Genomic DNA, 19,170 nt, shown 5'->3' on the forward strand with positions numbered 1-19,170 from the left:
TAATATGAGTCAGGTCCCGATCTCACTCTAGAACACAGCCCCGGGGACAGTGTTAATATGAGTCAGGTCCCGATCACAATCTAGAACACAGCCCCAGGGACAGTGTTAATACGAGTCAGATCACGATCTCAATCTGAAACACAGCCCCAGGGACAGTGTTAATATGAGTCAGGTCCCAATCTCACTCTAGAACACAGCCTCAGGGACAGTGTTAATATGAGTCAGGTCCCGATCTCACTCTAGAACACAGCCTCAGGGACAGTTTTAATACGAGTCAGGTCCCGATCTCACTCTAGAACACAGCCTCAGGGACAGTGTTAATACGAGTCAGGTCCCGATCTCACACTAGAACACAGCCTCAGGGACAGTGTTAATATGAGTCAGGTCCTGATCTCACTCTGGAACACAGCCCCAGGGACAGTGTTACTATGATTCAGGTCCCGATCTCACTCTAGAACACAGCCCCGGAGACAGTGTTAATACAAGTCCGTTCCTGATCTCACTCTAGAACACAGTCTCAGGGACAGTGTTAATATGAGTCAGGTCCCGATCTCACTCCAGAACACAGCCTCAGGAACAGTGTTAATACGTGTCAGTTCCCAATCACACTCTAGAACACAGCCTCAGGGAAAGTGTTAATACGAGTCAGGTCCCGATCTCACTCTAGAACACAGCCTCGGGGACAGTGTTATACGAGTCAGGTCCCGATCTCACTCTAGAAAAGAGCCCCGGGTACAGTGTTAATTCGAGCCAGGTCCCGATCTCACTCTAGAACACAGCCTCAGGGACTATGTTAATGCAAGTCAGGTCCCGATCTCACTCTAGAACACAGCCTCAGGGATAGTGTTGATACGTGTGAGGTCCTGATCTCACTCTAGAACACAGCCTCAGTGACAGTGTTAATACGAGTCAGGTCCCGATCTCAATCTAGAAAACAGTCTCAGTGACAGTGTTAATATGAGTCAGGTCCTGACTTCACTCTCGAACACAGCCCCGGGGACAGTGTTAATACGAGACAGGTCCCAATCTCAATCTAGAACACAGCCTCAGGGACAGTGTTAATACGAGTCAGGTCCCAATCTCACTCTAGAACACAGCCTCAGGGTCAGTGTTAATACGAGTCAGGTCCCGATCTCACTCTAGAACACAGCCTCAGGGACAGTGTTAATACGAGTCAGGTTCCGATCTCACTCTAGAACACAGCCTCAGGGACAGTGTTATGACGAGTCAGGTCCTGATCTCACTCTAGAACACAGTCCCGGGGACAGAGTTAATACGAGTCAGGGCTCGATCTCACTCTAGAACACAGCCCCAGGGACCATGTTAATATGAGACAGGTCCCGATCTCACTCTAGAACACAGCCTCATGGACAGTGTTATTCGAGTCAGGTCCTGATATCACTCTAGAACACAGCCCTGGAGACAGTGTTAATATGAGTCAGGTCCCGATCTCACTCCAGAACACAGCCTCAGGGACAGTTTTAATATGAGTCAGGTCCCGATCTCACTCTAGAACACAGCCTCAGGGACAGTGTTAATATGAGTCAGGTCCCGAACTCACTCTAGAAAACAGCCCCAGGGACAGTGTTAATACGAGTCAGGTCCCGATCTCACTCTAGAACACAGCCCCAGGGACAGTGTTAATATGAGTCAGGTCCCAATCTCACTCTAGAACACAGCCTCAGGGACAGTGTTAATATGAGTCAGGTCCCGATCTCACTCTAGAACACAGCCTCAGGGACCGTATTAATACGAGTCAGGTCCCGATCTCACTCTAGAACACAGCCTCAGGGACAGTGTTAATACGAGTCAGGTCCCAATCTCACTCTGGAACACAGCCCCAGGGACAGTGTTACTATGAGTCAGGTCCCGATCTCACTCTAGAACACAGCCCCGGAGACAGTGTTAATACGAGTCAGTTCCTGATCTCACTCTAGAACACAGTCTCAGGGACAGTGTTAATATGAGTCAGGTCCCGATCTCACTCTAGAACACAGCCTCAGGGACAGTATTAATACGAGTCAGGTCCCGGTCTCATTCTAGAACACAGCCTCAGGGACAGTGTTAATACGAGTCAGGTCCCGATCTCACACTAGAACACAGCCTCAGGGACAGTGTTAATATAAGTCAGGTCCTGATCTCACTCTGGAACACAGTCCCAGGGACAGTGTTACTATGAGTCAGGTCCCGATCTCACTCTAGAACGCAGCCCCGGAGACAGTGTTAATACGAGTCAGTTCCTGATCTCACTCTAGAACACAGTCTCAGGGACAGTGTTAATATGAGTCAGGTCCCGATCTCACTCTAGAACACAGCCTCAGGAACAGTGTTAATACGTGTCAGTTCCCAATCACACTCTAGAACACAGCCTCAGGGAAAGTGTTAATACGAGTCAGGTCCCGATCTCACTCTAGAACACAGCCTCGGGGACAGTGTTAGTACGAGTCAGGTCCCGATCTCACTCAAGAAAAGAGCCCCGGGTACAGTGTTAATTCGAGTCAGGTCCTGATCTCACTCTAGAACACAGCCTCAGGGTCTATGTTAATACAAGTCAGGTCCCGATCTCACTCTAGAACACAGCCACAGGGACAGTGTTGATACGAGTGAGGTCCTGATCTCACTCTAGAACACAGCCTCAGTGACAGTGTTAATACGAGTCAGGTCCTGATTTCATTCTAGAACACAGCCCCGGGGACAGTGTTAATACGAGTCACGTCCCGATCTCAATCTAGAACAGAGCCTCAGGGACAGTGTTAATACGAGTCAGGTCCCGATCTCACTCTAGAACACAGCCTCAGGGACAGTGATAATACGAGTCTGGTCCCGAACTCACTCTAGAACACAGCCTCAGGGACAGAATTAATATGAGTCAGGTCCTGATCTCACTCTAGAACACAGCCTCAGGGACAGTGTTAATATGAGTCAGGTCCCGAACTCACTCTAGAAAACAGCCCCAGGGACAGTGTTAATACGAGTCAGGTCCCGATCTCACTCTAGAACACAGCCCCAGGGACAGTGTTAATATGAGTCAGGTCCCAATCTCACTCTAGAACACAGCCTCAGGGACAGTGTTAATATGAGTCAGGTCCCGATCTCACTCTAGAACACAGCCTCAGGGACCGTATTAATACGAGTCAGGTCCCGATCTCACTCTAGAACACAGCCTCAGGGACAGTGTTAATACGAGTCAGGTCCCAATCTCACTCTGGAACACAGCCCCAGGGACAGTGTTACTATGAGTCAGGTCCCGATCTCACTCTAGAACACAGCCCCGGAGACAGTGTTAATACGAGTCAGTTCCTGATCTCACTCTAGAACACAGTCTCAGGGACAGTGTTAATATGAGTCAGGTCCCGATCTCACTCTAGAACACAGCCTCAGCGACAGAGTTAATACGAGTCAGGTCCCGATCTCACTCTAGAACACAGCCTCAGGGACAGTGTTAATACGAGTCAGGTCCCGATCTCACACTAGAACACAGCCTCAGGGACAGTGTTAATATAAGTCAGGTCCTGATCTCACTCTGGAACACAGTCCCAGGGACAGTGTTACTATGAGTCAGGTCCCGATCTCACTCTAGAACACAGCCCCGGAGACAGTGTTAATACGAGTCAGTTCCTGATCTCACTCTAGAACACAGTCTCAGGGACAGTGTTAATATGAGTCAGGTCCCGATCTCACTCTAGAACACAGCCTCAGGAACAGTGTTAATACGTGTCAGTTCCCAATCACACTCTAGAACACAGCCTCAGGGAAAGTGTTAATACGAGTCAGGTCCCGATCTCACTCTAGAACACAGCCTCGGGGACAGTGTTAGTACGAGTCAGGTCCCGATCTCACTCAAGAAAAGAGCCCCGGGTACAGTGTTAATTCGAGTCAGGTCCTGATCTCACTCTAGAACACAGCCTCAGGGACTATGTTAATACAAGTCAGGTCCCGATCTCACTCTAGAACACAGCCTCAGGGACAGTGTTGATACGAGTGAGGTCCTGATCTCACTCTAGAACACAGCCTCAGTGGCAGTGTTAATACGAGTCAGGTCCTGATTTCATTCTAGAACACAGCCCCGGGGACAGTGTTAATACGAGTCACGTCCCGATCTCAATCTAGAACAGAGCCTCAGGGACAGTGTTAATACGTGTCAGGTCCCGATCTCACTCTAGAACACAGCCTCAGGGACAGTGATAATACGAGTCTGGTCCCGAACTCACTCTAGAACACAGCCTCAGGGACAGAATTAATATGAGTCAGGTCCTGATCTCACTCTAGAACACAGACCCGGGTACAGTGTTAATTCGAGTCAGGTCTCGATCTCACTCTAGAACACAGCCTCAGGGACAGTGTTTATGCAAGTCAGGTCCCGATCTCCATCTAGAACACAGCCACAGGGACAGTGTTAATGCAAGACAGATCCCAATCACACTCTAGAACACAGCCTCAGGGACAGTGTTAATATGAGTCAGGTCCCGATCTCACTCTAGAACACAGCCTCAGGGACAGTGTTAATACGAGTCAGGTCCCGATCTCACTCTGGAACACAGCCCCGGGTACAGTGTTAATTCGAGTCAGGTCCCGATCTCACTCTAGAACACAGCCACAGGGACAGTGTTAATATGAGTCAGGTCCTGATCTCACTCTAGAACGCAGCCCCAGGGACAGTGTTAATACGAGTCTGGTCCCGATCTCACTTTAGAACACAGCCTCAGGGAAAGTGTTAATATGAGTCAGGTCCCGTCTCACTCTAGAACACAGCCACAGGGACAGAGTTAATACGAGCCAAGTCCCGATCTCACTCTAGAACACAGCCCCAGGGACAGTGCTAATATGAGTCAGGTCCCGATCTCACTCTAGAACACAGCCCCGGGGACAGTGTTAATATGAGTCAGGTCCCGATCACAATCTAGAACACAGCCCCAGGGACAGTGTTAATACGAGTCAGATCACGATCTCAATCTGAAACACAGCCTCAGGGACAGTGTTAATATGAGTGAGGTCCTGATCTCACTCTAGGACACAGCCCAGGACAATGTTAATACGAGTCAGGTCCCGATCTCACTCTAGAACACAGCCTCAGGGACAGTGCTAATACGAGTCAGGTCCTGATCTCACTCTAGAACACCGCCCTGGGACAGTGTTAATAAGAGTCAGGTCCCGATCTCACTCTGGAACACAGTCTCAGTGACAGTGTTAATATGTGTCAGGTCCTGATTTCACTCTAGAACACAGCCCCGGGGACAGTGTTAATACGAGTCAGGTCCCAGTCTCAATCTAGAACACAGCCTCAGGGACAGTGTTAATACGAGTCAGGTCCCGATCTAACTCTAGAACGCAGACTCAGGGACAGTGTTAATACGAGTCAGGTCCCGCTCTCACTCTAGAACACAGCCTCAGGGACAGTGTAATGACGAGTCAGGTCCTGATCTCAGTCTAGAACACAGCCTCAGGGACAGTGTTAATACGAGTCAGGTCCTGATCTCACTCTAGAAAACCGCCCTGGGACAGTGTTAATAAGAGTCAGGTCCCGATCTCACTCTGGAACACAGCCTCAGGGACAGTGTTAATACGAGTCAGGTCCCGATCTCAATCTGGAACACAGTCTCAGTGACAGTGTTAATACGAGTCAGGTCCCAATCTCACTCTAGAACACAGCCTCAGGATCAGTGCTAATATGAGTCAGGTCCAGATCTCACTCTAGAACACAGCCCCGGGGACAGTGTTAATATGAGTCAGGTCCCGATCACAATCTAGAACACAGCCCCAGGGACAGTGTTAATACGAGTCAGATCACGATCTCAATCTGAAACACAGCCCCAGGGACAGTGTTAATATGAGTCAGGTCCCAATCTCACTCTAGAACACAGCCTCAGGGACAGTGTTAATATGAGTCAGGTCCCGATCTCACTCTAGAACACAGCCTCAGGGACAGTTTTAATACGAGTCAGGTCCCGATCTCACTCTAGAACACAGCCTCAGGGACAGTGTTAATACGAGTCAGGTCCCGATCTCACACTAGAACACAGCCTCAGGGACAGTGTTACTATGATTCAGGTCCCGATCTCACTCTAGAACACAGCCCCGGAGACAGTGTTAATACAAGTCCGTTCCTGATCTCACTCTAGAACACAGTATCAGGGACAGTGTTAATATGAGTCAGGTCCCGATCTCACTCCAGAACACAGCCTCAGGAACAGTGTTAATACGTGTCAGTTCCCAATCACACTCTAGAACACAGCCTCGGGGAAAGTGTTAATACGAGTCAGGTCCCGATCTCACTCTAGAACACAGCCTCGGGGACAGTGTTAGTACGAGTCAGGTCCCGATCTCACTCTAGAAAAGAGCCCCGGGTACAGTGTTAATTCGAGCCAGGTCCCGATCTCACTCTAGAACACAGCCTCAGGGACTATGTTAATGCAAGTCAGGTCCCGATCTCACTCTAGAACACAGCCTCAGGGATAGTGTTGATACGAGTGAGGTCCTGATCTCACTCTAGAACACAGCCTCAGTGACAGTGTTAATACGAGTCAGGTCCTGATTTCACTCTAGAACACAGCCCCGGGGACAGTGTTAATACGAGTCAGGTCCTGATTTCACTCTCGAACACAGCCCCGGGGACAGTGTTAATACGAGACAGGTCCCGATCTCACTCTAGAACACAGCCTCAGGGACAGTGATAATACGAGTCAGGTCCCGAACTCACTCTAGAACACAGCCTCAGGGACAGTGTTAATACGAGTCAGATCCCAATCACACTCTAGAACACAGCCTCAGGGACAGTGTTAATACGAGTCAGGTCCCGATCTCACTCTAGAACACAGCCTCAGGGACAGAATTAATATGAGTCAGGTCCTGATCTCACTCTAGAACACAGCCCCGGGTACAGTGTTAATTCGAGTCAGGTCTCGATCTCACTCTAGAACACAGCCTCAGGGACAGTGTTTATGCAAGTCAGGTCCCGATCTCCGTCTAGAACACAGCCACAGGGACAGTGTTAATACAAGACAGATCCCAATCACACTCTAGAACACAGCCTCAGGGACAGTGTTAATACGAGTCAGGTCCCGATCTCACTCTAGAACACAGCCTCAGGGACAGTGTTAATACGAGTCAGGTCCCGATCTCACTCTAGAACACAGCCCCGGGTACAGTGTTAATTCGAGTCAGGTCCCGATCTCACTCTAGAACACAGCCTCAGGGACAGTGTTTATACAAGTCAGGTCCTGATCTCCCTCTAGAACACAGCCACAGGGACAGTGTTAATACGAGTCAGCTCCTGATCTCACTCTAGAACACAGCCTCAGGGACAGTGTTAATACGAGTCTGGTCCCGATCTCACTTTAGAACACAGCCTCAGGGAAAGTGTTAATACGAGTCAGGTCCCGTTCTCACTCTAGAACACAGCCACAGGGACAGAGTTAATACGAGCCAGGTCCCAATCTCACTCTAGAACACAGCCCCAGGGACAGTGCTAATATGATTCAGGTCCCGATCTCACTCTAGAACACAGCCCTGGGGACAGTGTTAATATGAGTCAGGTCCCGATCACAATCTAGAACACAGCCCCAGGGACAGTGTTAATACGAGTCAGATCACGATCTCAATCTGAAACACAGCCTCAGGGACAGTGTTAATATGAGTGAGGTCCTGATCTCACTCTAGGACACAGCCCAGGACAATGTTAATACGAGTCAGGTCCCGATCTCACTCTAGAACACAGCCTCAGGGACAGTGTTAATACGAGTCAGGTCCTGATCTCACTCTAGAACACCGCCCTGGGACAGTGTTAATAAGAGTCAGGTCCCGATCTCACTCTGGAACACAGTCTCAGTGACAGTGTTAATACGAGTCAGGTCCCGATCTAACTCTAGAACACAGCCTCAGGGACAGTGTTAATACGAGTCAGGTCCCAATCTCACTCTAGAACGCAGCCTCAGGGACAGTGTTAATACGAGTCAGGTCCCGCTCTCACTCTAGAACACAGCCTCAGGGACAGTGTAATGACGAGTCATGTCCTGATCTCACTCTAGAACACAGCCTCAGGGACAGTGTTAATACGAGTCAGGTCCTGATCTCACTCTAGAAAACCGCCCTGGGACAGTGTTAATAAGAGTCAGGTCCCGATCTCACTCTGGAACACAGCCTCAGGGACAGTGTTAATACGAGTCAGGTCCCGATCTCAATCTAGAACACAGTCTCAGTGACAGTGTTAATATGAGTCAGGTCCTGATTTCACTCTAGAACACAGCCCCGGGGACAGTGTTAATACGAGCCAGGTCCCAATCTCAATCTAGAACACAGCCTCAGGGACAGTGTTAATACGAGTCAGGTCCCAATCTCACTCTAGAACACAGCCTCAGGGTCAGTGTTAATACGAGTCAGGTCCCGATCACAATCTAGAACACAGCCCCAGGGACAGTGTTAATACGAGTCAGATCACGATCTCAATCTGAAACACAGCCTCAGGGACAGTGTTAATATGAGTGAGGTCCTGATCTCACTCTAGGACACAGCCCAGGACAATGTAAATACGAGTCAGGTCCCGATCTCACTCTAGAACACAGCCTCAGGGACAGTGTTAATACGAGTCAGGTCCTGATCTCACTCTAGAACACCGCCCTGGGACAGTGTTAATAAGAGTCAGGTCCCGATCTCACTCTGGAACACAGTCTCAGTGACAGTGTTAATATGTGTCAGGTCCTGATTTCACTCTAGAACACAGCCCCGGGGACAGTGTTAATACGAGTCAGGTCCCAGTCTCAATCTAGAACACAGCCTCAGGGACAGTGTTAATACGAGTCAGGTCCCGATCTAACTCTAGAACACAGCCTCAGGGACAGTGTTAATACGAGTCAGGTCCCGATCTCACTCTTGAACGCAGCCTCAGGGACAGTGTTAATACGAGTCAGGTCCCGATCTCACTCTAGAACACAGCCTCAGGGACAGTGTAATGACGAGTCAGGTCCTGATCTCACTCTGGAACACAGCCTCAGGGACAGTGTTAATACGAGTCAGGTCCTGATCTCACTCTAGAAAACCGCCCTGTGACAGTGTTAATAAGAGTCAGGTCCCGATCTCACTCTGGAACACAGCCTCAGGGACAGTGTTAATACGAGTCAGGTCCCGATCTCAATCTAGAACACAGTCTCAGGGTCAGTGTTAATACGAGTCAGGTCCCGATCTCACTCTAGAACACAGCCTCAGGGACAGTGTTAATACGAGTCAGGTCCCGATCTCACACTAGAACACAGCCTCAGGGACAGTGTTAATATGAGTCAGGTCCTGAACTCACTCTGGAACACAGTCCCAGGGACAGTGTTACTATGAGTCAGGTCCCGATCTCACTCTAGAACACAGCCCCGGAGACAGTGTTAATACGAGTCAGTTCCTGATCTCACTCTAGAACACAGTCTCAGGGACAGTGTTAATATGAGTCAGGTCCCGATCTCACTCTAGAACACAGCCTCAGGAACAGTGTTAATACGTGTCAGTTCCCTATCACACTCTAGAACACAGCCTCAGGGAAAGTGTTAATACGAGTCAGGTCCCGATCTCACTCTAGAACACAGCCTCGGGGACAGTGTTAGTACGAGTCAGGTCCCGATCTCACTCAAGAAAAGAGCCCCGGGTACAGTGTTAATTCGAGTCAGGTCCCGATCTCACTCTAGAACACAGCCTCAGGGACTATGTTAATACAAGTCAGGTCCCGATCTCACTCTAGAACACAGCCTCAGGGACAGTGTTGATACGAGTGAAGTCCTGATCTCACTCTAGAACACAGCCTCAGTGACAGTGTTAATACGAGTCAGGTCCTGAATTCATTCTAGAACACAGCCCCGGGGACAGTGTTATTACGAGTCACGTCCCGATTTCAATCTAGAACAGAGCCTCAGGGACAGTGTTAATACGAGTCAGGTCCCGATCTCACTCTAGAACACAGCCTCTGGGACAGTGATAATACGAGTCTGGTCCCGAACTCACTCTAGAACACAGCCTCAGGGACAGTGTTAATACGAGTCAGATCCCAATCACACTCTAGAACACAGCCTCAGGGATAGTGTTAATACGAGTCAGGTCCCGATCTCACTCTAGAACACAGCCTCAGGGACAGAATTAATATGAGTCAGGTCCTGATCTCACTCTAGAACACAGACCCGGGTACAGTGTTAATTCGAGTCAGGTCTCGATCTCACTCTAGAACACAGCCTCAGGGACAGTGTTTATGCAAGTCAGGTCCCGATCTCCATCTAGAACACAGCCACAGGGACAGTGTTAATGCAAGACAGATCCCAATCACACTCTAGAACACAGCCTCAGGGACAGTGTTAATACGAGTCAGGTCCCGATCTCACTCTAGAACACAGCCTCAGGGACAGTGTTAATACGAGTCAGGTCCCGATCTCACTCTGGAACACAGCCCCGGGTACAGTGTTAATTCGAGTCAGGTCCCGATCTCACTCTAGAACACAGCCTCAGGGACAGTGTTTATACAAGTCAGGTCCTGATCTCCCTCTAGAACACAGCCACAGGGACAGTGTTAATACGAGTCAGGTCCTGATCTCACTCTAGAACACAGCCTCAGGGACAGTGTTAATACGAGTCTGGTCCCGATCTCACTTTAGAACACAGCCTCAGGGAAAGTGTTAATACGAGTCAGGTCCCGGTCTCACTCTAGAACACAGCCACAGGGACAGAGTTAATACGAGCCAGGTCCCGATCTCACTCTAGAACACAGCCCCAGGGACAGTGCTAATATGAGTCAGGTCCCGATCTCACTCTAGAACACAGCCCCGGGGACAGTGTTAATATGAGTCAGGTCCCGATCACAATCTAGAACACAGCCCCAGGGACAGTGTTAATACGAGTCAGATCACGATCTCAATCTGAAACACAGCCTCAGGGACAGTGTTAATATGAGTGAGGTCCTGATCTCACTCTAGGACACAGCCCAGGACAATGTTAATACGAGTCAGGTCCCGATCTCACTCTAGAACACAGCCTCAGGGACAGTGTTAATACGAGTCAGGTCCTGATCTCACTCTAGAACACCGCCCTGGGACAGTGTTAATAAGAGTCAGGTCCCGATCTCACTCTGGAACACAGTCTCAGTGACAGTGTTAATATGTGTCAGGTCCTGATTTCACTCTAGAACACAGCCCCGGGGACAGTGTTAATACGAGTCAGGTCCCAGTCTCAATCTAGAACACAGCCTCAGGGACAGTGTTAATACGAGTCAGGTCCCGATCTAACTCTAGAACACAGCCTCAGGACAGTGTTAATACGAGTCAGGTCCCGATCTCACTCTAGAACGCAGCCTCAGGGACAGTGTTAATACGAGTCAGGTCCCGCTCTCACTCTAGAACACAGCCTCAGGGACAGTGTAATGACGAGTCATGTCCTGATCTCACTCTAGAACACAGCCTCAGGGACAGTGTTAATACGAGTCAGGTCCTGATCTCACTCTAGAAAACCGCCCTGGGACAGTGTTAATAAGAGTCAGGTCCCGATCTCACTCTGGAACACAGCCTCAGGGACAGTGTTAATACGAGTCAGGTCCCGATCTCAATCTAGAACACAGTCTCAGTGACAGTGTTAATATGAGTCAGGTCCTGATTTCACTCTAGAACACAGCCCCGGGGACAGTGTTAATACGAGCCAGGTCCCAATCTCAATCTAGAACACAGCCTCAGGGACAGTGTTAATACGAGTCAGGTCCCAATCTCACTCTAGAACACAGCCTCAGGGTCAGTGTTAATACGAGTCGGGTCCCGATCACAATCTAGAACACAGCCCCAGGGACAGTGTTAATACGAGTCAGATCACGATCTCAATCTGAAACACAGCCTCAGGGACAGTGTTAATATGAGTGAGGTCCTGATCTCACTCTAGGACACAGCCCAGGACAATGTTAATACGAGTCAGGTCCCGATCTCACTCTAGAACACAGCGTCAGGGACAGTGTTAAAACGAGTCAGGTCCTGATCTCACTCTAGAACACCGCCCTGGGACAGTGTTAATAAGAGTCAGGTCCCGATCTCACTCTGGAACACAGTCTCAGTGACAGTGTTAATATGTGTCAGGTCCTGATTTCACTCTAGAACACAGCCCCGGGGACAGTGTTAATACGAGTCAGGTCCCAGTCTCAATCTAGAACACAGCCTCAGGGACAGTGTTAATACGAGTCAGGTCCCGATCTAACTCTAGAACACAGCCTCAGGGACAGTGTTAATACGAGTCAGGTCCCGATCTCACTCTTGAACGCAGCCTCAGGGACAGTGTTAATACGAGTCAGGTCCCGATCTCACTCTAGAACACAGCCTCAGGGACAGTGTAATGACGAGTCAGGTCCTGATCTCACTCTGGAACACAGCCTCAGGGACAGTGTTAATACGAGTCAGGTCCTGATCTCACTCTAGAAAACCGACCTGGGACAGTGTTAATAAGAGTCAGGTCCCGATCTCACTCTGGAACACAGCCTCAGGGACAGTGTTAATACGAGTCAGGTCCCGATCTCAATCTAGAACACAGTCTCAGTGACAGTGTTAATATGAGTCAGGTCCTGATTTCACTCTAGAACACAGCCCCGGGGACAGTGTTAATACGAGCCAGGTCCCAATCTCAATCTAGAACACAGCCTCAGGGACAGTGTTAATACGAGTCAGGTCCCAATCTCACTCTAGAACACAGCCTCAGGGTCAGTGTTAATACGAGTCAGGTCCCGATCTCACTCTAGAACACAGCCTCAGGGACAGTGTTATGACGAGTCAGGTCCTGATCTCACTCTAGAACACAGTCCCGGGGACAGAGTTAATACGAGTCAGGGCCCGATCTCACTCTAGAACACAGCCCCAGGGACCGTGTTAATATGAGACAGGTCCCGATCTCACTCTAGAACACAGCCTCATGGACAGTGTTATTCGAGTCAGGTCCTGATATCACTCTAGAACACAGCCCTGGAGACAGTGTTAATATGAGTCAGGTCCCGATCTCAATCTAGAACACAGCCTCAGGGACAGTTTTAATATGAGTCAGGTCCCGATCTCACTCTAGAACACAGCCTCAGGGACAGTGTTAATATGAGTCAGGTCCCGAACTCACTCTAGAACACAGCCCCAGGGACAGTGTTAATACGAGTCAGATCCCGATCTCACTCTAGAACACAGCCCCAGGGACAGTGTTAATATGAGTCAGGTCCCAATCTCACTCTAGAAAACAGCCTCAGGGCAGTGTTAATATGAGTCAGGTCCCGATCTCACTCTAGAACACAGCCTCAGGGACAGTATTAATACGAGTCAGGTCCCGATCTCACTCTAGAACACAGCCTCAGGGACAGTGTTAATACGAGTCAGGTCCCGATCTCACACTAGAACACAGCCTCAGGGACAGTGTTAATATGAGTCAGGTCCTGATCTCACTTTGGAACACAGTCCCAGGGACAGTGTTACTATGAGTCAGGTCCCGATCTCACTCTAGAACACAGCCCCGGAGACTGTGTTAATATGAGTCAGTTCCTGGTCTCACTCTAGAACACAGTCTCAGGGACAGTGTTAATATGAGTCAGGTCCCGATCTCACTCTAGAACACAGCCTCAGGAACAGTGTTAATACGTGTCAGTTACCAATCACACTCTAGAACACAGCCTCGGGGACAGTGTTAATACGAGTCAGGTCCCGATCTCACTCTAGAACACAGCCTCAGGGACAGTGTTAATACGAGTCAGGTCCCGATCTCACTCTAGAACACAGCCCCGGGTACAGTGTTAATTCGAGTCTGGTCCCGATCTCACTCTAGAACACAGCCTCAGGGACAGTGTTTATACAAGTCAGGTCCTGATCTCCCTCTAGAACACAGCCACAGGGACAGTGTTAATACGAGTCAGGTCCTGATCTCACTCTAGAACACAGCCTCAGGGACAGTGTTAATACGAGTCTGGTCCCGATCTCACTTTAGAACACAGCCTCAGGGAAAGTGTTAATACGAGTCAGGTCCCGGTCTCACTCTAGAACACAGCCACAGGGACAGAGTTAATACTAGCTAGGTCCCGATCTCACTCTAGAACACAGCCCCAGGGACAGTGCTAATATGATTCAGGTCCCGATCTCACTCTAGAACACAGCCCCGGGGACAGTGTTAATATGAGTCAGGTCCCGATCACAATCTAGAACACAGCCCCAGGGACAGTGTTAATACGAGTCAGATCACGATCTCAATCTGAAACACAGCCTCAGGGAGAGTGTTAATATGAGTGAGGTCCTGATCTCACTCTAGGACACAGCCCAGGACAATGTTAATACGAGTCAGGTCCCGATCTCACTCTAGAACACAGCCTCAGGGACAGTGTTAATTCGAGTCAGGTCCTGATCTCACTCTAGAACACCGCCCTGGGACAGTGTTAATAAGAGTCAGGTCCCGATCTCACTCTGGAACACAGTCTCAGTGACAGTGTTAATATGTGTCAGGTCCTGATTTCACTCTAGAACACAGCCCCGGGGACAGTGTTAATACGAGTCAGGTCCCAGTCTCAATCTAGAACACAGCCTCAGGGACAGTGTTCATACGAGTCAGGTCCCGATCTAACTCTAGAACACAGCCTCAGGGACGGTGTTAAAACGAGTCAGGTCCCGATCTCACTCTAGTACGCAGCCTCAGGGACAGTGTTAATACGAGTCAGGTCCCGCTCTCACTCTAGAACACAGCCTCAGGGACAGTGTAATGACGAGTCATGTCCTGATCTCACTCTAGAACACAGCCTCAGGGACAGTGTTAATACGAGTCAGGTCCTGATCTCACTCTAGAAAACCGCCCTGGGACAGTGTAAAAAAGAGTCATGTCCCGATCTCACTCTGGAACACAGCCTCAGGGACAGTGTTAATACGAATCAGGTCCCGATCTCAATCTAGAACACAGTCTCAGTGACAGTGTTAATATGAGTCAGGTCCTGATTTCACTCTAGAACACAGCCCCGGGGACAGTGTTAATATGAGCCAGGTCCCAATCTCAATCTAGAACACAGCCTCAGGGACAGTGTTAATACGAGTCAGGTCCCAATCTCACTCTAGAACACAGCCTCAGGGTCAGTGTTAATACAAGTCAGGTCCCGATCACAATCTAGAACACAGCCCCAGGGACAGTGTTAATACGAGTCAGATCACGATCTCAATCTGAAACACAGCCTCAGGGACAGTGTTAATATGAGTGAGGTCCTGATCTCACTCTAGGACACAGCCCAGGACAATGTTAATACGAGTCAGGTCCCGATCTCACTCTAGAACACAGCCTCAGGGACAGTGTTAATACGAGTCAGGTCCTGATCTCACTCTAGAACACCGCCCTGGGACAGTGTTAATAAGAGTCAGGTCCCGATCTCACTCTGGAACACAGTCTCAGTGACAGTGTTAATATGTGTCAGGTCCTGATTTCACTCTAGAACACAGCCCCGGGGACAGTGTTAATACGAGTCAGGTCCCAGTCTCAATCTAGAACACAGCCTCAGGGACAGTGTTAATACGAGTCAGGTCCCGATCTAACTCTAGAACACAGCCTCAGGGACAGTGTTAATACGAGTCAGGTCCCGATCTCACTCTTGAACGCAGCCTCAGGGACAGTGTTAATACGAGTCAGGTCCCGATCTCACTCTAGAACACAGCCTCAGGGACAGTGTAATGACGAGTCAGGTCCTGATCTCACTCTAGAACACAGCCTCAGGGACAGTGTTAATACGAGTCAGGTCCTGATCTCACTCTAGAAAACCGCCCTGGGACAGTGTTAATAAGAGTCAGGTCCCGATCTCACTCTGGAACACAGCCTCAGGGACAGTGTTAATACGAGTCAGTTCCCGATCTCAATCTAGAACACAGTCTCAGTGACAGTGTTAATATGAGTCAGGTCCTGATTTCACTCTAGAACACAGCCCCGGGGACAGTGTTAATACGAGCCAGGTCCCAATCTCAATCTAGAACACAGCCTCAGGGACAGTGTTAATACGAGTCAGGTCCCAATCTCACTCTAGAACACAGCCTCAGGGTCAGTGTTAATACGAGTCAGGTCCCGATCTCACTCTAGAACACAGCCTCAGGGACAGTGTTATGACGAGTCAGGTCCTGATCTCACTCTAGAACACAGTCCCAGGGACAGTGTTAATACGAGTCAGGTCCCGATCTCACACTAGAACACAGCCTCAGGGACAGTGTTAATATGAGTCAGGTCCTGATCTCACTCTGGAACACAGTCCCAGGGACAGTGTTACTATGAGTCAGGTCCCGATCTCACTCTAGAACACAGCCCCGGAGACAGTGTTAATATGTGTCAGTTCCTGGTCTCACTCTAGAACACAGTCTCAGGGACAGTGTTAATATGAGTCAGGTCCCGATCTCACTCTAGAACACAGCCTCAGGAACAGTGTTAATACGTGTCAGTTCCCAATCACACTCTAGAACACAGCCTCGGGGGCAGTGTTAATACGAGTCAGGTTCCGATCTCACTCTAGAAAAGAGCCCCGGGTACAGTGTTAATTCGAGTCAGGTCCCGATCTCACTCTAGAACACAGCCTCGGGGACAGTGTTAGTACGAGTCAGGTCCCGATTTCACTCTAGAAAAGAGCCCCGGGTACAGTGTTAATTCGAGTCAGGTCCCGATCTCACTCTAGAACACAGCCCCAGGGACAGTGTTAATATGAGTCAGGTCCCAATCTCACTCTAGAAAACAGCCTCAGGGACAGTGTTAATATGAGTCAGGTCCCGATCTCACTCTAGAACACAGCCTCAGGGACAGTATTAATACGAGTCGGGTCCCGATCTCACTCTAGAACACAGCCTCAGGGACAGTGTTAATACGAGTCAGGTCCCGATCTCACACTAGAACACAGCCTCAGGGACAGTGTTAATATGAGTCAGGTCCTGATCTCACTCTGGAACACAGTCCCAGGGACAGTGTTACTATGAGTCAGGTCCCGATCTCACTCTAGAACACAGCCCCGGAGACTGTGTTAATATGAGTCAGTTCCTGGTCTCACTCTAGAACACAGTCTCAGGGACAGTGTTAATATGAGTCAGGTCCCGATCTCACTCTAGAACACAGCCTCAGGAACAGTGTTAATACGTGTCAGTTACCAATCACACTCTAGAACACAGCCTCGGGGACAGTGTTAATACGAGTCAGGTCCCGATCTCACTCTAGAACACAGCCTCAGGGACAGTGTTAATACGAGTCAGGTCCCGATCTCACTCTAGAACACAGCCCCGGGTACAGTGTTAATTCGAGTCTGGTCCCGATCTCACTCTAGAACACAGCCTCAGGGACAGTGTTTATACAAGTCAGGTCCTGATCTCCCTCTAGAACACAGCCACAGGGACAGTGTTAATACGAGTCAGGTCCTGATCTCACTCTAGAACACAGCCTCAGTGACAGTGTTAATACGAGTCTGGTCCCGATCTCACTTTAGAACACAGCCTCAGGGAAAGTGTTAATACGAGTCAGGTCCCGGTCTCACTCTAGAACACAGCCACAGGGACAGAGTTAATACGAGCTAGGTCCCGATCTCACTCTAGAACACAGCCTCAGGGACAGTGTTAATACGAGTCAGGTCCCAATCTCACTCTAGAACACAGCCTCAGGGTCAGTGTTAATACGAGTCATGTCCCGATCACAATCTAGAACACAGCCCCAGGGACAGTGTTAATACGAGTCAGATCACGATCTCAATCTGAAACACAGCCTCAGGGACAGTGTTAATATGAGTGAGGTCCTGATCTCACTCTAGGACACAGCCCAGGACAATGTTAATACGAGTCAGGTCCCGATCTCACTCTAGAACACAGCCTCAGGGACAGTGTTAATACGAGTCAGGTCCTGATCTCACTCTAGAACACCGCCCTGGGACAGTGTTAATAAGAGTCAGGTCCCGATCTCACTCTGGAACACAGTCTCAGTGACAGTGTTAATATGTGTCAGGTCCTGATTTCACTCTAGAACACAGCCCCGGGGACAGTGTTAATACGAGTCAGGTCCCAGTCTCAATCTAGAACACAGCCTCAGGGACAGTGTTAATACGAGTCAGGTCCCGATCTAACTCTAGAACACAGCCTCAGGGACAGTGTTAATACGAGTCAGGTCCCGATCTCACTCTTGAACGCAGCCTCAGGGACAGTGTTAATACGAGTCAGGTCCCGATCTCACTCTAGAACACAGCCTCAGGGACAGTGTAATGACGAGTCAGGTCCTGATCTCACTCTAGAACACAGCCTCAGGGACAGTGTTAATACGAGTCAGGTCCTGATCTCACTCTAGAAAACCGCCCTGGGACAGTGTTAATAAGAGTCAGGTCCCGATCTCACTCTGGAACACAGCCTCAGGGACAGTGTTAATACGAGTCAGTTCCCGATCTCAATCTAGAACACAGTCTCAGTGACAGTGTTAATATGAGTCAGGTCCTGATTTCACTCTAGAACACAGCCCCGGGGACAGTGTTAATACGAGCCAGGTCCCAATCTCAATCTAGAACACAGCCTCAGGGACAGTGTTAATACGAGTCAGGTCCCAATCTCACTCTAGAACACAGCCTCAGGGTCAGTGTTAATACGAGTCAGGTCCCGATCTCACTCTAGAACACAGCCTCAGGGACAGTGTTATGACGAGTCAGGTCCTGATCTCACTCTAGAACACAGTCCCGGGGACAGAGTTAATACGAGTCAGGGCCCGATCTCACTCTAGAACACAGCCCCAGGTACCGTGTTAATATGAGACAGGTCCCGATCTCACTCTAGAACACAGCCTCATGGACAGTGTTATTCGAGTCAGGTCCTGATATCACTCTAGAACACAGCCCTGGAGACAATGTTAATATGAGTCAGGTCCCGATCTCACTCTAGAACACAGCCTCAGGGACAGTTTTAATATGAGTCAGGTCCCGATCTCACTCTAGAACACAGCCTCAGGGACAGTGTTAATATGAGTCAGGTCCCGAACTCACTCTAGAACACAGCCCCAGGGACAGTGTTAATACGAGCCAGATCCCGATCTCACTCTAGAACACAGCCCCAGGGACAGTGTTAATATGAGTCAGGTCCCAATCTCACTCTAGAAAACAGCCTCAGGGACAGTGTTAATATGAGTCAGGTCCCGATCTCACTCTAGAACACAGCCTCAGGGACAGTATTAATACGAGTCAGGTCCCGATCT

The sequence above is a fragment of the Somniosus microcephalus genome, unplaced genomic scaffold (genome assembly GCF_052327205.1).
Source record: "Somniosus microcephalus isolate GS21.2 unplaced genomic scaffold, FLI_Smic_1.0 unresolved_chr7, whole genome shotgun sequence".
Classification (NCBI taxonomy): Eukaryota; Metazoa; Chordata; class Chondrichthyes; order Squaliformes; family Somniosidae; genus Somniosus; species Somniosus microcephalus.